At 32.1% G+C, this 20,237-nt stretch overlaps 1 protein-coding gene across 1 annotated transcript in view; it reads left to right on the top strand.

The window, feature by feature from the left end:
- Positions 1–247: 247 nt before the first annotated feature.
- Positions 248–20,237, top strand: part of LOC128222271 (uncharacterized) — a 53,834-nt gene continuing 33,844 nt past the window's right edge. Inside the window, exon 1 of the mRNA XM_052931232.1 lies at positions 248–269. The gene's annotated coding sequence lies outside the window, so the exon portion shown is untranslated. The remainder of the gene's footprint in view (positions 270–20,237) is intronic.

The following is a 20,237-nucleotide window of genomic DNA, read 5'->3' as shown; positions in this document are numbered from 1 at the left end:
AGATTTATATTATAAACGAAAGTTATTTTGTATTTATTTTGAGCTTAATCTGGCATAAATGTGTTCTGTGAAATATGATCAAACTTTTTCGCGCCGGCTGTGTTTACTTGTGCCGTTTTAAATAACTAAATTAAAGCTGACTCCCTCGGCTAACAACACTCGATGAAAAGGAAGTACCAAGAGTATTGTAGACTAGTGTTTAAGTCCATGTTCAGTGAAACTACTTGACTTGTTCGGCTTATAACACATATAACTCGGCGGATAAACGAGTAAGTATAATACGTATAGTAATTAAATGAAACTATTTAAAGTTTGATGTACAAAGCTTTGTTCTCTAATTAAATATAAGCAATTTTAAACCTTACATGCTATATTATGAAGATTGCTTATTAGTATTGAACGATATTATTTTAACTAGTCGTGGGCCGTTTTAATGAACTAAATTTGAAAGAGTTCATCGACGGCATGCACATAATGAACATGTTTTTAAGTTTCGTATAGACTAGTTTTTAAGCGCATGCGCAGTCCTCCTTCTCTTGTTTGTCTTTAAACTTATGTTACTCGTTTAAAAGTAATTGGTATCGCGGAAACGCCCGAAGAGAGCATGTGCTTATACTTGATGCGAGTACATAACTATATCGACTGGATACTTGTTTTAGTGTTAGATCGAAATATATTTCATAGATTTAGCAAGAACAGTTGAATTTGACGGGCGGCGCTGAGTGAACTATAACTGTAAGTGTTCAAGGTGTTAACTCCATTGCGATCTTACACTGTAGCAAGCAGGTGTTTTGCATACACACCAATGACAACCGTTTTTTTTATAAAATGCGATGGGTATAAACGAAGGCCCGGAGGTCAATATCTCCTTTCAATTTTTGAGCATGCGCAAAAGTGATTATACGCGACGTCGATGTAAGTTCGGGTGTTTGTTTGTAAACAATAGCACGTTTTGTGAACTAATTTTTAGTCCAACAGCAAACTGTTTTGTAATCTCTGACCGTTGAAGGCCGCAGTTTGATTTACATGCTGTTGATAACTACTTTTCAGTATTGATCTTCCACAGTAATTTGGCCAAACTGTTGTATAATGTCTGACGGTTGAAATCCGCAGTTTTATTTAAATGCTGTTGTTAACTACTCTTCAGTTTTGATCTCTTACCGTAATTTGGCTGAACTGTTGTATAATTTCTGATGGTTGAAGGCCGCAGTTGGATTTACATGTTATGGTTAACTACTCTTCAGTATTGATCTCCCACAGTAATTTGGCCAAACTGTTGTATAATCACTTACGATTGAAGGCCGGAGTTTCGTTTACATGCTGTTGCTTACTACTCTTCAGTATTGATATCTTATAGCAATTTGGCCAAACTGTTTTATAATGTCTGACGGTTGAAGGCCGCAGTTTAATGTACATGCTATTAATTCCTGTTTTTTAATATTGATCTCGAACAGTAATTGTGCTCAAATTTTATAGACTCAGATTAAGTGTCATTGTCCATTTAAACATATAACAACTTGGGACATTTATTTTTAATTAGTTCACCCCCTACAGAAGCAATTTTATCCTTTTAAAGTCAAATTATCGAACAAACACACCCATTAATGTACTATTATAATAATTGTTTTTCCCATGTGAGATATATGTTTTACTGGAATAGCTGTTGCATGTTTCTTCGTGTCCTTCGAATATGATCATTTCTCACATTCATTTTCTTACATGTATATTGTAAACATTTACTTTGTATTCAATAACTTTTTGCCAATGTATTTTTTTGTTCTTTTATTGAATGCTCAGTATGTCACTCTATTGCATACCAACCTTTCCGTTGAACTTTTGTTACACAATGATAACATTCATTTGTGGAAATAACTAAATTTAGACCATATATAAAACTTTTCAATAATCCTTTCTCATTGCTTTTAAAAGTATGTCATTATCATTCCCATATATATATATATATGTTAGCATCCAATTATCCCATTTCAAACTACTCATTTAAGACTTTAAGTTTGCTTTTTCTCAGGTTTATTTGTACCTGTATATGTTATGAAACTGTGTATTACATGTTGCATATTTCATACTTGAAGGACACATCTGTGTTTCAATACCATATATTGTTGATTGCATTCTGAATATCATGTCACACTCATTTCTAGTCAATTCTTTTTTAACTTAAATTTTTGTTTTTGCATATTGCCACTTTTTTATTTCTCAGTTCATTCTGCCCCATTTTACATTGTTTCCTGACTAACTTGACGAGAACAAATTAGTCTTATAGTCATTTAAAGTGCCTATTCGTTCTAATTTCAGCACTTCAAAATACACAAAGTGCAGCTATTTTATTTTTTCAAACAAAGTATATTACTCAAAACCTGTCATAAAGTAAAATAAAGCTTGGAAGATGTCATGCATTATTTGAATATGATTTGTGAACTCATCCATGGTTGCATTATATACATGTAATAAAACAAACCTAGGCTGATTAAAATTTCCATGTGTCAGTACTGAAACTGCCGATATCGCCCCACCCAACGAAACACTAACACTAACTGTACATTGCTATGTATCGATTTAGGGCGAGCCTTTTTTGCTGTCTCCTACAGCAATTTTGTACTTGTATATTACTGTGACGCTCTGATACAGAACGCGTCAGACATTCCATTGTAGGCATTTATAAACTATATATTTTATCAAAGATATACAATGTTTTGAGGTAAATACTTGTATTAAATACCGTTTAAGTGAGTACGACCTTAATAAGGGCTGATTTTACTATGTAAAACTTGAATGGTCAAAGATTGCTAGTATGTACTTACAAGTATCAGTTGCATATCCACTTATTTTGTTTAAGTACAAACTAGCAAACTATTTTAGTGGTATACATATTATTTTGTAATCTTCCTTCAAACTTGGCCATCAACTGTTAGATCTCTCGCTTAACCTGATTAAATTAAAGACTGCTTTCTGTTGTGTTTAAATATAAATATATTCTGAAACTTGAACCTATTGCCTTTCCATTGGTCGAACAATTACGTTGACCTCTTACATATATCTATTGTTCAAATAGAGTATTTAAAAACTCGTTGTGCATGTATTGGTAGGTTTGTTTCAATATTTTTACCATAGTTTTGGCAACTTCAACAGTTTTTGCTGTCGATATATGCAGATTATGTGATATTTATTCTCTCCGGCGATATTTCTTGTGTCGAAAAAAAAACTGGTTCAAAACCTAAACATGGAGTCGAAAATATAAAAATCTATAATACCAGCTACAGACATTCATTGTATCTGATTAGTAAACCATTTGATTCGCTCGTTAAGTGTTTTTACACACATTGTAACATTGTAAGATGACAGAATATGAATTAGTTGAGAAGATATAGATGTAGATCAAAATCAGTCGTTAAATATCATCCCTTTGTTGATATTCTTGCGTGACAAGAGTCGAGTTTTTCTTGTAGAATGAATTAAAGGTATCGATAAGTTATAACTTAACTGAATTAACTTAACCCTTGGCATTATATCGCATACTCAATATCGCTACAATTGCGTCAATCAATTGTATGTCGCTTGTACAGCGATACACCTATTTGAATCAAATTTGGGTTTTTATTAGATGTTAGTTTTAAACCAATATATGATTAATATCTTTTGATGGCCGAAATATGACGAAAAAACCAAAGCTTGTGCAAACACACGTTACAATTAACAACTCTTAATGAATGGTTTAACAGTCAAGAGACATGTTTTTGATATAAATAAGTCGAACATAAATAAATATTCGTGTACAATTTTTATATTGCTTAGACTTATAATTGGGGATATTCAGTTATCATAAAGGACGTGAAAACATGAACATTTTTATCTTGCTATCACCACTTCTGACGACTGAATAAAGTTCAAAGTTATATTCTCTGTCTTGATTATTTGTTGTGTGCATATATCATATGCCTACTGTGTATGTAGTATTGCCATAGTTAATGATGTGCATGTGTGGCAAAGTTCATGTATGTTAATTCATCATTTTGCCCTCATATTGTCACACAGGAGTTTAGAGATATAAATAATGAAATGATTTCAAGCTATAATGTTTCCCTTAATTTACACAAAGTATTCAAACATGAATATTAATATAAGAAATATTGTTTTGAATGTTTGAAAATAAATATCGAATTACATGTTTTGATTGGATGGTAAATGTTGACTATTTCATATTTAAAGCTGATGATATAAGATATAGAATCATGTTAAAATGGTCTTATGATTTGTATTTGGTAAAGTTTGACCGTAATCCTATTCTCCACACCGAGTCAAATTTGTTCTGGAAAACGAAGAATATTTTTTTCTCTTTAATATTAGGTATTCAGCTATCAAACGCAGCACAAATAAATTATCAATAGTAGAATAGTATTTCCGGACACCTGCATGGTTATCATTAAGTTAATTATAACCTTCTACAAACTAAGTCAATCTACTACATGTATTTAGTATACAATTAAGTAATGTATCCATGCAACTTTACAACGTTATTTAGCGATAATTATCAGGTAACTGAATTTCCCATATATTTTTTATAATGAAACTATACAGCCTAGGTAATTAGGCAGGTAACCAACCATATCAAAACAATATTTAATAACGTATTATATAATTCAATGGGCTGTCAACATTAGGACATATTGAGTTGTTTGTTCCCATCAGGAAACCACTTTTCTTTACGTACGAAATGGGATAAAGCTAAGCTAAACAAGTTTTTTTTATTAAGTGTAAAGTTTAAATTGAAATCCATACATCTTATCATTTATGTGAATTAAAATATGAACTACTGCGTCGGTCTGTGATGTTATTAAGTTTTAAAATATGAATTGCTATTCAATTATATTTGAAACATATTTTGCGACAATAATGAGGTGTCAAATGAATTAATTCAATTCAATTTTAAACAATTATCGTATGGAGATTAACGGGTGTATTCGTTCAAGATCAATACTATTTGATGCCCCTTTGTTCTTCACCCAAACAATTACAGTAACAAATAATCAACTCATGCAGTATTATCTTCTACAAATTTTGTATTTAAACTTTTGTTTAGTTTTTGGCATTCCCCTGCAACGTTTGAATTGTGGAATGGCCTAATAGAAAAGATGACCCATGTTCAAATGTTGCCTTTAATGAATAAGATTTTGTTATGCGTAAGTAACGCGAACGAGATGTTCAGGTGCGTGATGGTACAGGCAATGAAATATAAAGGAAAGTGCGTATTTGCACAAAATATAAATTATAATTAAGATTTTGCATCGCGCATGGAAATATTGCATTTCCCTGTGGAAATCAAAATAGTTCTAAAGCAGGTAACATACAACACATAATTTGTATTACCAGGATTTTTCACGGACGTAATTGTTTGATCTCCCTTAAATTTAGCTTCTTTGGACGTTAATTCTAGCACCCGCCTCTGTTATTGAGTCTGTCCACTGCCAGTAGTACTCTGTTCTCTGGCAATAGCAGTCTCTCCCCTTCAAGACGCTGTATGTCTCCTGCCAGAAGCAGTCCGTCCCCTACCAGAAGCAGTCTCTCTACTGCCAGTAGCATTCTGTTATCTGGCAATAGCTGTCTGTCCCCTGGCACAAGCAGTCTGTCCACTGCCAGAAAAAGTATGTCCCCTGCCAGTAGCATTCTGTTATCTGGCAATAGCTGTCTGTCCCCTGGCACAAGCAGTCTGTCCACTGCCAGAAAAAGTATGTCCCCTGCCAGTAGCATTCTGTTATCTGGCAATAGCTGTCTGTCCCCTGGCACAAGCAGTCTGTCCACTGCCAGAAAAAGTATTTCCCCTGCCAGTAGCATTCTGTTATCTGGCAATAGCTGTCTGTCCCCTGGCACAAGCAGTCTGTCCACTGCCAGAAACAGTCTGTCCCCTGCCAGTAGCAATCTGTCCTCTGCCAGTAGCAGTCTGTCATCTGGCAACAGCAGTCTGTCCCCGGGCACTAGCAGTCTGTCCCCTGGCAAAAGCAGTCTGTCCACTGCCAGTATCAATCTGTCTTCTCGCAATAGCAGTCTGTGCCCTGGGTTTTGGTTTTAAAAATCCTGTGTGTAACAAGGTCGGTGTTGTATATACGTGTTAAACTTCATTGTGTTTTGCATAAACACGAATGACAACCGTTTTGAGATGTTTCAATTCAATGCGATTTGTTACCCGTACGCTATCCCGAAAGCTGAAAGTAAATGTTCAAACCATATCCTTAAAGAAAATCAATAATATTAGTAATTCGTGAAAGGAAAGAAAATTATAAAACGTAATTTACGAAAACTTTAATTTGTGACGTTGTTAATATTGGTATTGTGCTATGCAACGAAGTATCCCTGTATAACGACTTGTATTATTTTTTAAAAGGCTTAGTACATTATTCAAACAAAGTCATATCTTATTCAACTCCGACTTTGTGTTTACTTTAAACGACAAAGTAATTCGTTTAATCAGACAGATGACTCATTTTACAGGGAAATACTTAATCGATTAATCTTGCTTAGTTGTTTTAAGGAGATATAAGGTAGTTTATGTGAACGAAGGCATCTTTAAAATATAATTTCTGTGGATAAATGACAAGTGCAAAATGTGTAATCATTGTCCATTATTCGCTTTATACGCAAACATTTTCCTTTCCGCAAACCGAACCCTTAAAATAACCTCAGTCACATCTTCATTTCTATTTAGTTAAAATCTGTAATTTTATAAAATATTAAAAATTTTAAAACTTTTGATAAGATATTTCTTGACATCATTTCATTCTGTCTCATACAGTTTAAATATCGTGAAGACAATAGCTTTTGTGATATAGACAGTATTTAAAGTAGAGTTCTTTGCGTTGACGCTGACAAGAGAAATGAAAAGAAAGGAAATGACGACACTCTTGCCTTCTCCGACATATCTGACAACGAGCTAGTTTGCAAATATTCGGGGATTTATGGAGTTTCTGATTTATTAGCAAATATTCATTTCTGTAACATAAACATGGAGTTAATAATTTAAGATAATAGCAGTAAACTAGTAGACTAGTATACCATTTATTTCTATGTGAATTATTTAACAAAACTGCTTTATAATGTAACATTGTAAGGTGATACTGCTAGAATAATAGTTCAGTTAAAGTACTATTCAATGCAAATTAACATAAGTCGTTAAATATCTTTATTCTGTCGATATTATTGCGTGACAAGATTTGTATTCTTCTGATTGAATGTATTAAATGTTTTCATAATTTATGACTTAACTTATCCCTTGGCATGATATCGCATATTCAATACCGCTAAAATGCGACAATACATAATATGCCATTTATGACACCGATAATCTATTTAAATCAAATTCGGATTTGTCTTATAGGTAGTTTTGAACCAAAATATGATTAATACGTTTTGATTGCCGAAGTAAGACGGAAAACCTATTGACTTGAGAAAAGACATGAACAAATGTACATCTCCCGTCAAATGATCCAACAGTCAAACATAAATAAAGACTCATGTATATTGCTTAGACTTATAGCTAGGAATATCGAACACTTGTTCTATTACATTTATCTTATTGAATAAAAGTAAAGTTTGCGATCATCAATATGTTCATGTAAAAATGAAGTCTGTTTTTGAGATAGTTAGCATAGTACAATTTGATCAGATGGCCATATATCAAGCGAGTGTATTGTCAACCGGTTTCAAAGTGTATGATATGGTGATACTTTCAATTACTTTAACATTGAGAACAGGTTTAATATGTTATTATCATTTGCGTCTCAAGAGGTGTTTTGGCCTTCTAAACACACTAGAGAAAATATTGTCCATACACAAATGTTAACCAGATCTGAACAGGGACGTTGCCATTTTTAAAAATCATTAGTTTCAAAATATTTGATGATATCTTTGTCTATGTTTGTTCTTATAAAGTACTCTGACAAAAACAGATAAAGGCAACAATTTAGAATGTATAGCATTTAAAACTGTCAGTAATTTAATGTTCAGAAAAGACATCAACATATATTGAAGTGTTTCGTCATTTGTTTTGGTGCCTTTTTGGCGTTGATAAGTGTGCCTGTAAACATGACACTGGGATTGTTTCTGTAGTACATATTATTAGTGTACTTCTTTCAATGAATACATTCCATGATCGTTAATTGTGGTAGTTTTGTCTCTCGTTTAAAGAGCCTGTTCTTCGTTATTTATATTCTTGTCTGTTACTTGTTTGTTATCTGTTCTTTTGAGCTTTGTTCATGTTTACTGTTACATTTGTCTCCTATGTTTTCTTTTATCATACATATAAATCTGCGCATGGTACGAAATTGTATAATTATATTTCCATTCAAATGTTAAACCTATACTTATTTTACACAAATTAGAATTAAACCATATTATAAATGCTTGTAAATATCTGTCATCCTACCCATGATTTAACAGTGCGTGTTTCCTTTGTTCGCATTTAAAGGCTGATCTATTGAAACGAGTACATCTGATTATATAGTTTGGTAATTATATGAATGTGGAATATTGACTTTGTACTTGGGTTCAGTATAATTACGTCCTACTTGTAACAATGCAATCACATGAGTTATATTTCATTGTCGGCCGTTTAAACTTAAATTGTAATGAATACATCTTTTAGGCTTAAAATAATTGACTTTGGAAAGGAATGAATATTTAAATTTAGTCCTTTCCATGAAAGATATTTTTTCCATAGTAACATACAGTACTGATTACAACCAGTAAGGTTTATCACGTCTATTGAAAAACATTACTCAAGGAATTTAGTTTGTAGACAATATAAGTGATTGTGAAATCATAGCTCTTATCATGATTACGCTCCAATTGGATAAGAGTAAAGATTACCAACGGCACATGTCTTTTCAATTATCGACAGTTCAGTTATACATAAAGGACTGTTATTTGTTTCAGAAAGTGTATATAATATTTCGCGAAGAAGTATAATCTATACCACACTGAAACTATTTTATTCTTCTAGTTTTTGTCGGCTAAAATAAACTCGTTTAATATTAGGTCAAATATAGTAGTTTCTAAATCACGCCAAATTCGTAGCGGGGTATCCGTAAACGACAGCACTAGTATATTGAATGAAGATCAAAGTTCTACACAATGTCGTGATAATTCGCTCTAGAAAATGACAGCATTAGTATATTGAATGAAGATCAAAGTTCTACACAATCTCGTGATAATTCGCTCTAGTAAATGACAGCATTAGTATATTGAATGAAGATCAAAGTTCTACACAATGTCGTGATAATTCGCTCTAGTAAATGACAACATTAGTATATTGAATGAAGATCAAAGTTCTACACAATCTCGTGATAATTCGCTCAAGTAAATGACAGCATTAGTATATTGAATGAAGATCAAAGTTCTACACAATGTCGTGATAATTCGCTCTAGTAAATGTCAACATTAGTATATTGAATGAAGAGCAAAGTTCTAAACAATGTCGTGATAATTCGCTCAAGTAAATGACAGCTTTAGTACATTGAATGAAGATCAAAGTTCTAAACAATGTCGTGATAATTCGCTCTAGTAAATGACAGCATTAGTATATTGAATGAAGATCAAAGTTCTACACAATGTCGTGATAATTCGCTCTAGTAAATGACAGCATTAGTATATTGAATAAAGATCAAAGTTCTAAACAATGTCGTGATAATTCGCTCTAGTAAATGACAGCATTAATATATTGAATGATATCAAAGTTCTAAACAATGTCGTGATAATTCGCTCTAGTAAATGACAGCATTAGTATATTGAATGAAGATCAAAGTTCTACACAATGTCGTGATAATTCGCTCTATTAAACGACAGCATTAGTATATTGAATGAAGATGAAAGATCTACACAATGTCGTGATAATTTGCTCTAGTAAATGACAACATTAGTATATTGAATGAAGATCAAAGTTCTACACAATCTCGTGATAATTCCCTCTAGTAAATGACAACATTAGTATATTGAATGAAGATCAAAGTTCTACACAATGTCGTGATAATTCGTTTTAGTAAATGACAACATTAGTATATTGAATGAAGATCAAAGTTCTATACAATGTCGTGATAATTCGCTCTAGTAAATGACAACATATGCATATTGAATGAAGATCAAAGTTCTAAACAATATCGTGATAAATCGCTCTAGTAAACGACAACATTAGTATATTGAATGAAGATCAAAGTTCTACACAATGTCGTGATCATTCGCTCTAGTAAACGACAACATTAGTATATTGAATGAAGATCAAAGTTCTAAACAATGTCGTGATAATTCGCTCAAGTAAATGACAGCTTTAGTACATTGAAGGAAGATCAAAGTTCTACACAATGTCGTGATAATTCGCTCTAGTAAATGACAGCATTAGTATATTAAATGAAGATCAAAGTTATACACAATGTCGTGATAATTCGCTCTAGTAAATGACAACATTAGTAAAATCAATGACGATCAAAGTTCTAAACAATGTCGTGATAATTCGCTCTAGTAAATGACAGCATTAATATATTGAATGAAGATCAAAGTTCTACACAATGTCGTGATAATTCGCTCTATTAAATGACAGCATTAGTATATTGAATGAAGATCAAAGTTCTACACAATGTCGTGATAAATCGCTCTAGTAAACGACAGCATTAGTGTATTGAATGAAGATGAAAGTTCTACACAATGTCGTGATAATTTGCTCTAGTAAATGAAAACATTAGTATATTGAATGAAGATCAAAGTTATACACAATGTCGTGATAATTCGCTCTAGTAAATGACAGCATTAGTATATTGAATGAAAATCAAAGTTCTAAACAATGTCGTGATAATTCGCTCTAGTAAATGACAACATTAGTATAATGAATGAAGATCAAAGTTCTAAACAACGTCGTGATAATTCGCTCTAGTAAATGGCATAATTAATATATTGAATGATACCAAAGTTCTAAACAATGTCGTGATAATTCGCTCTAGTAAATGACAGCATTAGTATATTGAATGAAGATCAAAGTTCTACACAATGTCGTGATAATTTGCTCTAGTAAATGACAGCATTAGTATATTGAATGAAGATCAAAGTTCTACACAATGTCGTGATAATTCGCTCTATTAAACGACAGCATTAGTATATTGAATGAAGATGAAAGTTCTACACAATGTCGTGATAATTTGCTCTAGTAAATGACAACATTAGTATATTGAATGAAGATCAAAGTTCTACACAATCTCGTGATAATTCCCTCTAGTAAATGACAACATTAGTATATTGAATGAAGATCAAAGTTCTACACAATGTCGTGATAATTTGTTTTAGTAAATGACAACATTAGTATATTGAATGAAGATCAAAGTTCTACACAATGTCGTAATAATTCGCTCTAGTAAATGACAACATAAGTATATTGAATGAAGATCAAAGTTCTAAACAATGTCGTGATAATTCGCTCTAGTAAACGACGACATTAATATACTGAATGAAGATCAAAGTTCTACACAATGCCGTGATAATTCGCTCTAGTAAATGACAACATTAGTATATTGAATGAAGATCAAAGTTATAAACAATGTCGTGATAATTTGCTCTAGTAAATGACAGCATTAGTATATTGAAGGAAGATCAAAGTTCTATACAATGTCGTGATAATTCGCTCTAGTAAATGACAGCATTAGCATATTGAAGGAAGATCAAAGTTATACACAATGTCGTGATAATTCGCTCTCATAAATGACAACATTAGTATATTGAATGAAGATCAAAGTTCTAAACAATGTCGTGATAATTCGCTCTAGTAAATGACAGCATTAGTATATTGAATGAAGATCAAAGTTATACACAATGTCGTGATAATTCGCTCAAGTAAATGACAGCATTAGTATATTGAATGAAGATCAAAGTTCTAAACAATGTCGTGATAATTCGCTCTAGTAAATGACAGCATTAGTATATTGAATGAAGATCAAAGTTCTAAACAATGTCGTGATAATTCGCTCTAGTAAATGACAACATTAGTAAAATCAATGAAGATCAAAGTTCTAAACAATGTCGTCATAATTCGCTCTAGTAAATGACAGCATTAATATATTGAATGAAGATCAAAGTTCAACACAATGTCGTGATAATTCGCTCTTTTAAATGACAGCATTTGTATATTGAATGAAGATCAAAGTTCTAAACAATGTCGTGATAATTTGCTCTAGTGAATGACAGCATTAGTATATTGAATGAAGATCAAAGTTCTACACAATGTCGTGATAATTTGCTCTAGTAAACGACAACATTAGTATATTGAATGAAGATCCAAGTTCTAAACAATGTCGTGATAATTTGCTCGAGTAAACGACAGCATTAGTATATTGAATGAAGATCAAAGTTCTAAACAAATGTCGTGATAATTCGCTCTAGTAAATGACAGCATTAGTATATTGAATGAAGATCAAAGTTATACACAATGTCGTGATAATTTGCTCTAGTAAATGACAGCATTATTATATTGAAGGAAGATCAAAGTTCTAAACAATGTCGTGATTACTTGCTTTGTGCATAAAACATACTACTTTAGTGCATGTAGTACTGCCCAGGTTAATGATGTGCATGTGTGGCGAAGGTTTATGCTCACCTTTGTCATTTTGCTTCACATTTGCCACAATGGAGTTGAGAGATACAAAGATATCAACTTTATAAGCTTTTATATATTGCTTCAATATCACAAAATAACCACAAATTTATATAAATATATCAAATATTGTGTTGAATGTTAGTAAATAAATCATCTTATATTATCTTGTGGATGGTTGTTAAATGTTGTTCATTTAATATTCAAGGCTAATGCTATTGAACAAATAATCAATTCATCATGGCCTAATAATTTGTATTCGATAAAGATTGTTTAGATTTTGGTTAATTATACTATTGTTAAATAAAACTAAACAACATTGTTCAGGTTAATTAATTTCTATTATGATAACTTTCGAAGTACAAAATATAATTGGTAAACACTTTTCATTACGCCTTTAATGAGTTAAAACTAAGCTAAATGTTCATATTAACATGCTATATTTGTATAATGAACAGGTGTGTCGGTCTGCAAATATATCCTTTTGTCAGTAATGATCCTAAATTTTCATTTATCAGATGCATATTCTTGAATGGTAAATTATCTTTGATATAGATGAGAATTCCATCATTTTTTAATAGTAGCTATCTTATGGAATAAAAGTTTAGTTTGCGCTTATCAGTATTTTCCAGCAAAAACTGTTTCAAAACACATAACAATAATATTTTTGATCATACATATGTATGTATCATCTTATGTTGGTACAGCGTATAGCGCTATAATGTATGTCATAATGGTCGACTTTAAAACAAATGTATTAAAATGCAATATGATTAAAATTACAACTTTCAATGAACTCACATGATTTCGACAAATTGATTCATTTTCCGTTTCGTTACATCTCAACTGATTGAATGCTTTGCTCTTCTTGTTCATATTTACATACTGTGTTTGTATAATGAAATGTTGCATCGGCCTTGCGAATCTTTCTGTCATATGATACTATTCGTATTAAATATATAAATATATGACGAGTTTTATTTATTCACAAAACTAGTTGATCATGCTATGTCGACTTCAATATTACGAATTCTACTTCAGGTGTTGAATGAGATGAAAAATAAACCCAAGGGCTTTCTGTTATGGCTGTTAACACCTAAATCAAATAAGTTAATATCACAAGGTCAAAATAAGCAAAACACTAGGTATTTATTTCAAAAAGAATCCTGGCTAGTTTTTAAAGTCAATATCTTCCAAAACAATTTAGGATATAATATGAACTTCGAATTATGAAGATTTATTGGAGGGTAATTCTGGAATTTAGATATTTCACTAAAATAATCGCAAAATCGAACAATGGTTTTGATAGATATTTTCCCATGTAACATTTACGCCCTTTTTCTACATTCAACAAAACCCATGATGAAGGTACTACTTACTTATAACTTCTAAATGTGTACTATTTTTACTAAGAAATTTGGCCTTACATGCGTTGTATTCAGTTTGTACAAAACTATTTACTTAATTTACTCAGCTGCTTCATATTTCTGCTGAGGGAGCCAGATTTTATTGGAAGTTCCATTATTATAATAAAGCTAACTTGAAAGTTATCTATCTAGTTAATTATCACGAAAGTAAAATCCATTTTTTTTATCTACGCCCGTTACTGTCAAAACTATGCATTGTGCTGTCATAACACTTAGAACCGTATATTTGTGTTAGAAGTCGAAGGTATTCTCTTATCGTTATCTGTTCAGTATTATAGTCAATGAGCCTCTATGTGTAGAAATTATGCCTAAATATGTTATATATATGATTAATAGTTTGGAAATTTGATATGCAAAGCTTTGTTCTCAAAATAGATACATAACAATATCAATTATTACGATGTAATCGATACTTTAAATTTTCATTTTAAATCGGATGCATTTTTGATTACCTATTCTCGTTATTAGTGAAATAACTTTACCTCTGTATCCGAACAAATATGTTAGATATCGGTAAGAAGAGATTTATCCTATACAGTATTACCATTCAGCTTTAGCTAACATTAGTACTTGCTGCTTTTGAACACAGCGCGATAAAGCGTTTTTTACTTAGGTCGTGTTTATTATGGCAGTTTTATATAGGTTTAACCCTCAGCTAACAAGTGATGACATTGAGATAACAAGATTGGTGTAGACTAGTTCCTAAGCTCAAGCGTAGTGAACCGACTTGTATAACTCGAATAAATGAGTTGGTGTTTCTTAAACGCTTCAGCATAGAATGTGCTTATTTTATGAAGTGATGTGTATTTAAAGCTTCTGCACAGTACAAGTGCATACGTTGTGTATACTTGTTACATTGACGCTTGCGCAAATATCAGAATTAAGCCAGCGGAATATAAATACACACAGGATTTCTAAAAACAATAGAACTGAATGGGAATTATATCGTCAACAAAACCGCGAAACTGGTAGGTAAAATGTTTAAACATTTAAAATTAATCTTTCTTTATTAAATGAATTACGGATAACTGTTAGTTCGCAGTATATGTCATGGCCCACCACGCCCAACGGTGCGGTGTTAAGGATGAGGAAAGGCAAAAAGGGAAATACCAATAGCTAACATAGAATACTTGCCTTCATTAATCATCAAACAATATTTATAACCGATACCAACTATGTTATGAAACGTAAATCATAACACACTTCTGACCTAACTTTTAAGCTAACTTTTAAGTCGGTGACCATAGTATCCATAGTTTGACTATCAATTCCGTAGCCTGTATATGTACATTAACAACATGTTCAATATGTTAATTACAAGTTACAGTTACTGTCTGATACAGAATGCGACACACATTTCAGTGTAACTAGATATTTTGAAAATGCATATATTGACATAGCTAAAAGATGTAAAATGGTTTAAGTTAGAACATTGATATAGTTGTCATTTATGAAAACTAGACTTGCATTGGAAATCAACCTACAGATAAATATAACATTTCAATACATGATTCTTCTTCAACAGTCATCATTTTTTAACTAGGTATGCACATATTGTTTGGCTTATGTCAGTATAAATGTCATAAGTATGGCAACGAAAAAAGTGTTGTTTTTTTTTCAGATGTTCATATACATATTGCATCAGAAATCAAATCACAGTTGTATAACTTCAACATATGATTCTTCTCTAAAAGTAGTATTTTGATATTTCGGTATGCATATATTGTTTGGCTTATGTCACTATAAGGGCCATAGTATTGGCAACGCAAAACATATTCTTCTTCTTGTAGATACAATCATAAAGATATTAATTCAAAACATGAATGAGTATTTGTGATTATCTCTTTAAGCGGTATTTTCTCTGTCAATAAACTACTGGTTGAAAGCCTAAACATGGATTTGGATAATAATTCAATAATGGAAGCGACAGACACTCTATACTCTGTTTACAATTTATTTCGCACGACTTTAAAATACCGCTTTACATTGTAAGATAATACTTTTATAATAGGTGAGCTTTAAGAATGTATTCAATGCAATTCTAAGTTGTCGCTTCTATTTGTCCTTTGTATGAAAATATTCGCAAATGTTTAACTTTAAAGCTTTATACGTGTATCACCTAATCAATCATGCTACAATTGCGACAATTCTTGATATGCCATATGCATGATTTCTTCAATAAAAGATATATGTCGGATGCATGCGTATAGGAATTAGCTGGATTGTGGATACCGCTTTGAGCTTGTTTAATTCAAATATTGGACTGTCTTCTGCGTAGTGCTAAAGCAGAATACGGGTGTTTTTTAGTGCCAATATATGCGCATGAAGGATCTTGAACGTATAAGCTATTGGATGATGGTGGGCGCATACACCACTTTACACCTCTCACTGGCCCAGTGATTCAAATGGTAAGACGATGTTTGTGATTTACGTCAGACAGACTTTCGACGAGTCGTATATATATATATATATATATATATATATATATATATATATATATATATATATATATATATATATATATATATATATATATATATATATATATATATATACGACTCGTGGAGACAAATGACTATATATATATATATATAATTTGTCATTTGTCTGAAGGCGTATTCCGGGGTTATTTGGTCAAATTTAAATAAGTGAGAAAAGTTATGCGTCAGGTACAATAAGCTGTATTAATACAGTTGTGTCACGATTTCCTGTGGCTTGTGCACATTTTGTATTGGAATAGAGACGACATATATGTAGTGCTCTTGTTAAAGTAACACATGTGGGTTGACAGTTGTTAATAAGTAATAAAGAAACCTCATGCGAGCGGCTTGGATTTTAAAAGCGTTCGAATGAACAACTTAAGATTATCATGCTATTGAAGAACTTTATGAGTATTTATTAAGTTTATTCAATAGTCAAGTTTAAACGATCTTTTTACTCAGTACGGAAGTGCAATTTGAAAAATCCTATATTGTTGAGTCTCTCTTTTTATTACCAGAGCAAAATACACAAAAAACACAACTACTCAATACAGAAATCTCATTTAAACGTATAAATGAAGCCGGAGTAGAAGTGCCAACTCTTAATAGGTATGAAGCAATCTGACATTTTCTTGGTTTTATTAACAAAGTTATTTAGCAATAGCTCATGCGCATTTACTAATGTAGAACCATTAACAGCAACACTAAGTTAGTTATCATATATCTTTTGCTTAAAGCTGTACTCTCACAGATTGACTGTATTGATGTTGATAATGTTTTTATTTACTGCCTTGGAATAAGCCAGTATTTGCGTAAATGTCTGTAAACGAGTGATGGCATACATACGATTGGTGACAAAAGTTCCAATCGCAGCTCTTTTTAAATTTGAAAAAAAATATATAAAATGTTTTATGACTAAAAGCGGTAATAATGCTTTATGAAAATTCAGTTTTTTTTGTTTTTTGTGTTTTTTTTCTTCAGAAAATAACCAAACCATTGAGTTCTGTTTTTGTGTTAGTTAGTTATGTTATTTGACTGAATTAAGAAAATGTCCCAACCGTCAATCTGTGACGATGCAGATTTAAATAAATAAGTAAATACTCTATCGACGAGCCGATCAATGTGGAATTCATATGACAATCAAGAAATCAAAAGATTACAGAAGACAATAACCTGGGGTATTGAATGACGACAACCAGCGATATACCAAGATAGGATCACATGCTTAATAGAACTATACAAAACCTGACATTTATTGTAAACATAAAACAATGAACGATATAATGCAGCCTGTTAATATCCTACAATAGGAGTTGTGTCCCTTAGTGTGTGTACAAGTGTAAATTGGTGTGCGAAAGAAATTGAAAAATGGGGATCGATACCGTGCTGTATAGAGCACGAATAGGATTATTTACAATGCCGAGGAAGTGTAAAATGAAAACGGGTAAACTTTCACTCAATAAACGGACTGTGAGTTTGATTTTTCGACTAGTTTTGTGCTTGTCTGTGTCTGTGTTAATCACACTGGGTGGGGATGTGGAGACTAATCAGGGACCGCCGCGTTCCCAGAAGCAAAGAACTTTATCGTTTGCTGAACCAGCAGGTGTAGGGTTGGCGTCAGCGTCTTCTCCACCGCCTTCTCAAGAAGCCACTAAGCGGGCGACCAGAGGAAGTAAAGATATTGAAGTTATTGCTTTTCTCAGGGATATGAAAGCGGAAGTGCGCACGGACCTAGCCGCCATTAATTCGAAAGTGGTGGTGGAATAGCTGTTTACATTAAGAATAATTTGTTGAAAAATGATTTTATTACTAGAATATGCCATGAATATACAGATTGCGTAATATTCTATATCAACAGTACTAAATTTCGTTCTATCCACGATATAATATTATATGTTGCTTATGTCTCACCCGAGGGCTCGAACATTTATAGCAATATAGATGGGAAAAAATGGAATTAAATCTATTGATAATAATATTTTAATTTTACGAAATAAGTATCCCGGTTCATATTTTTATCTAGCTGGGGACTTTAATGCCCGCACGAAAGAAATGTTAGATTACATTCCAGATGATAATCTGCAAAACATTTTTAATACTGATGTTGAATATAATTCAGACAATTTTGAGTTAACACGCAATAACAAAGATAAATTAGGATATATTAACTTTGGGAAATCTCTTATTGAGCTATGTTGTACTCATAACATACATATTTTAAATGGACGTATTTATGACGACATTGTTGGCAATTTTACATGTATAACATATAATGGTGCAAGTGTTGTTAATTATCATATTATGTCTACTGAGCTTTTTTCTCATATAAGTTCTTTCAGTGTCACAATGCGCGATGAGTCGGATCATTTACCAGTTTGTTCTAAATTGTCAATCTTCCTAGATAGAATAGAGCATACTGATGAAAACCACCAAACGGCGATGGTTTTGTACGTGTAGAAAAGTTTAAATGGAAACTCGCATGTAAAGATGAATTTTTAACGTTATTTGCAAATAAATGTAATACGCTCGTCGCTCAAATCGCACTTGAAATTAATATAAATATAAATGACGCGGTTGAGAAAATACTTGGACTTTATCGGGATTCTGCTTATATGATGCGCTTAAATAACCGTGATCCAACAAATTGCGATGTAATTTCAAATAATCAACCCTGGTGGGATAGAGACTGTGCTTAAGCTAAACAATTAAAGTACGCTGCATTACGAAGATTTAGATGGACAAGTGGGTTGTTAGATTTTCAAAACTATATTTCACTGCGTAGACATTTCAAAATTACGTGTTTCACTAAAAGGCAATTGTACCAGCAAGCTAAAAGGAATGAGCTAGTATTATCCAGTTGTAATCCAAAATCCTTTTGGAAATTGTTAAAAATGTCCCAACGTAATAGAAAACAAGAGCTTCTGCGCGTAGACCCTGTTACATGGCGGAACTATTTTCGAGGATTATTGTTTAATGAAGATCAACCAAACCTGAACGATATAGCTTTTGACACGAATATATTTAATGAAGAATATGATTCCATTTTAAATTGTGATATAACTGACGTGGAGGTTATTGCAAGCATTTCAAAATTGAAAAAGGGGAAATCTCAGGGACCTGATGGATTTGGGGCTGAATTCTACCAAAGTACAAAACAAACCATAACTCCAGTGTTGCGTCAATTATTTAATTGGGTATTAAATACGGCGCAAGCCCGGAAGTCAAATTATGCTATAAAGGCCTACCAGATGGCTTTTGGAAACTTTTCTCACACTGAATACTTTAAAATATTTGATTCAATGGTTAAGCCTATACTTATTTACGGTGCTGAAATATATGGTACGGAAATATCTGATATTCTTGAACAGGTACAAATTCAATATTGTAAGGAATTCCTTGGGGTTAATAATTATGTTAACGATTGTGTTGCATTGGGGGAATGCGGGAGGTTTCCTCTGTGTATTGATCATCATGTAAAATGTATTAAGTACTGGTGTAAACTGCTATACATGTCCAATGAACGTTATCCAAGAAACTGCTATATAATGCTTAAACGACATGATGATATTGGAAGAAAAAATTGGGTTACATCTGTAAAGAATCTATTATTCAAATATGGTTTTGGTTTTGTTTGGCTAAGTCAGGAAGTTGGAAATGTTGGCGATTTTTTAATATCATTTAAGCAAAGGTTAGTTG

Source organism: Mya arenaria, chromosome 16 (genome assembly GCF_026914265.1).
Source record: "Mya arenaria isolate MELC-2E11 chromosome 16, ASM2691426v1".
In the NCBI taxonomy this organism is placed as follows: domain Eukaryota; kingdom Metazoa; phylum Mollusca; class Bivalvia; order Myida; family Myidae; genus Mya; species Mya arenaria.
Note: the sequence above shows the minus strand (reverse complement) of the source record. Positions and strands in the feature narration are given on the sequence as shown.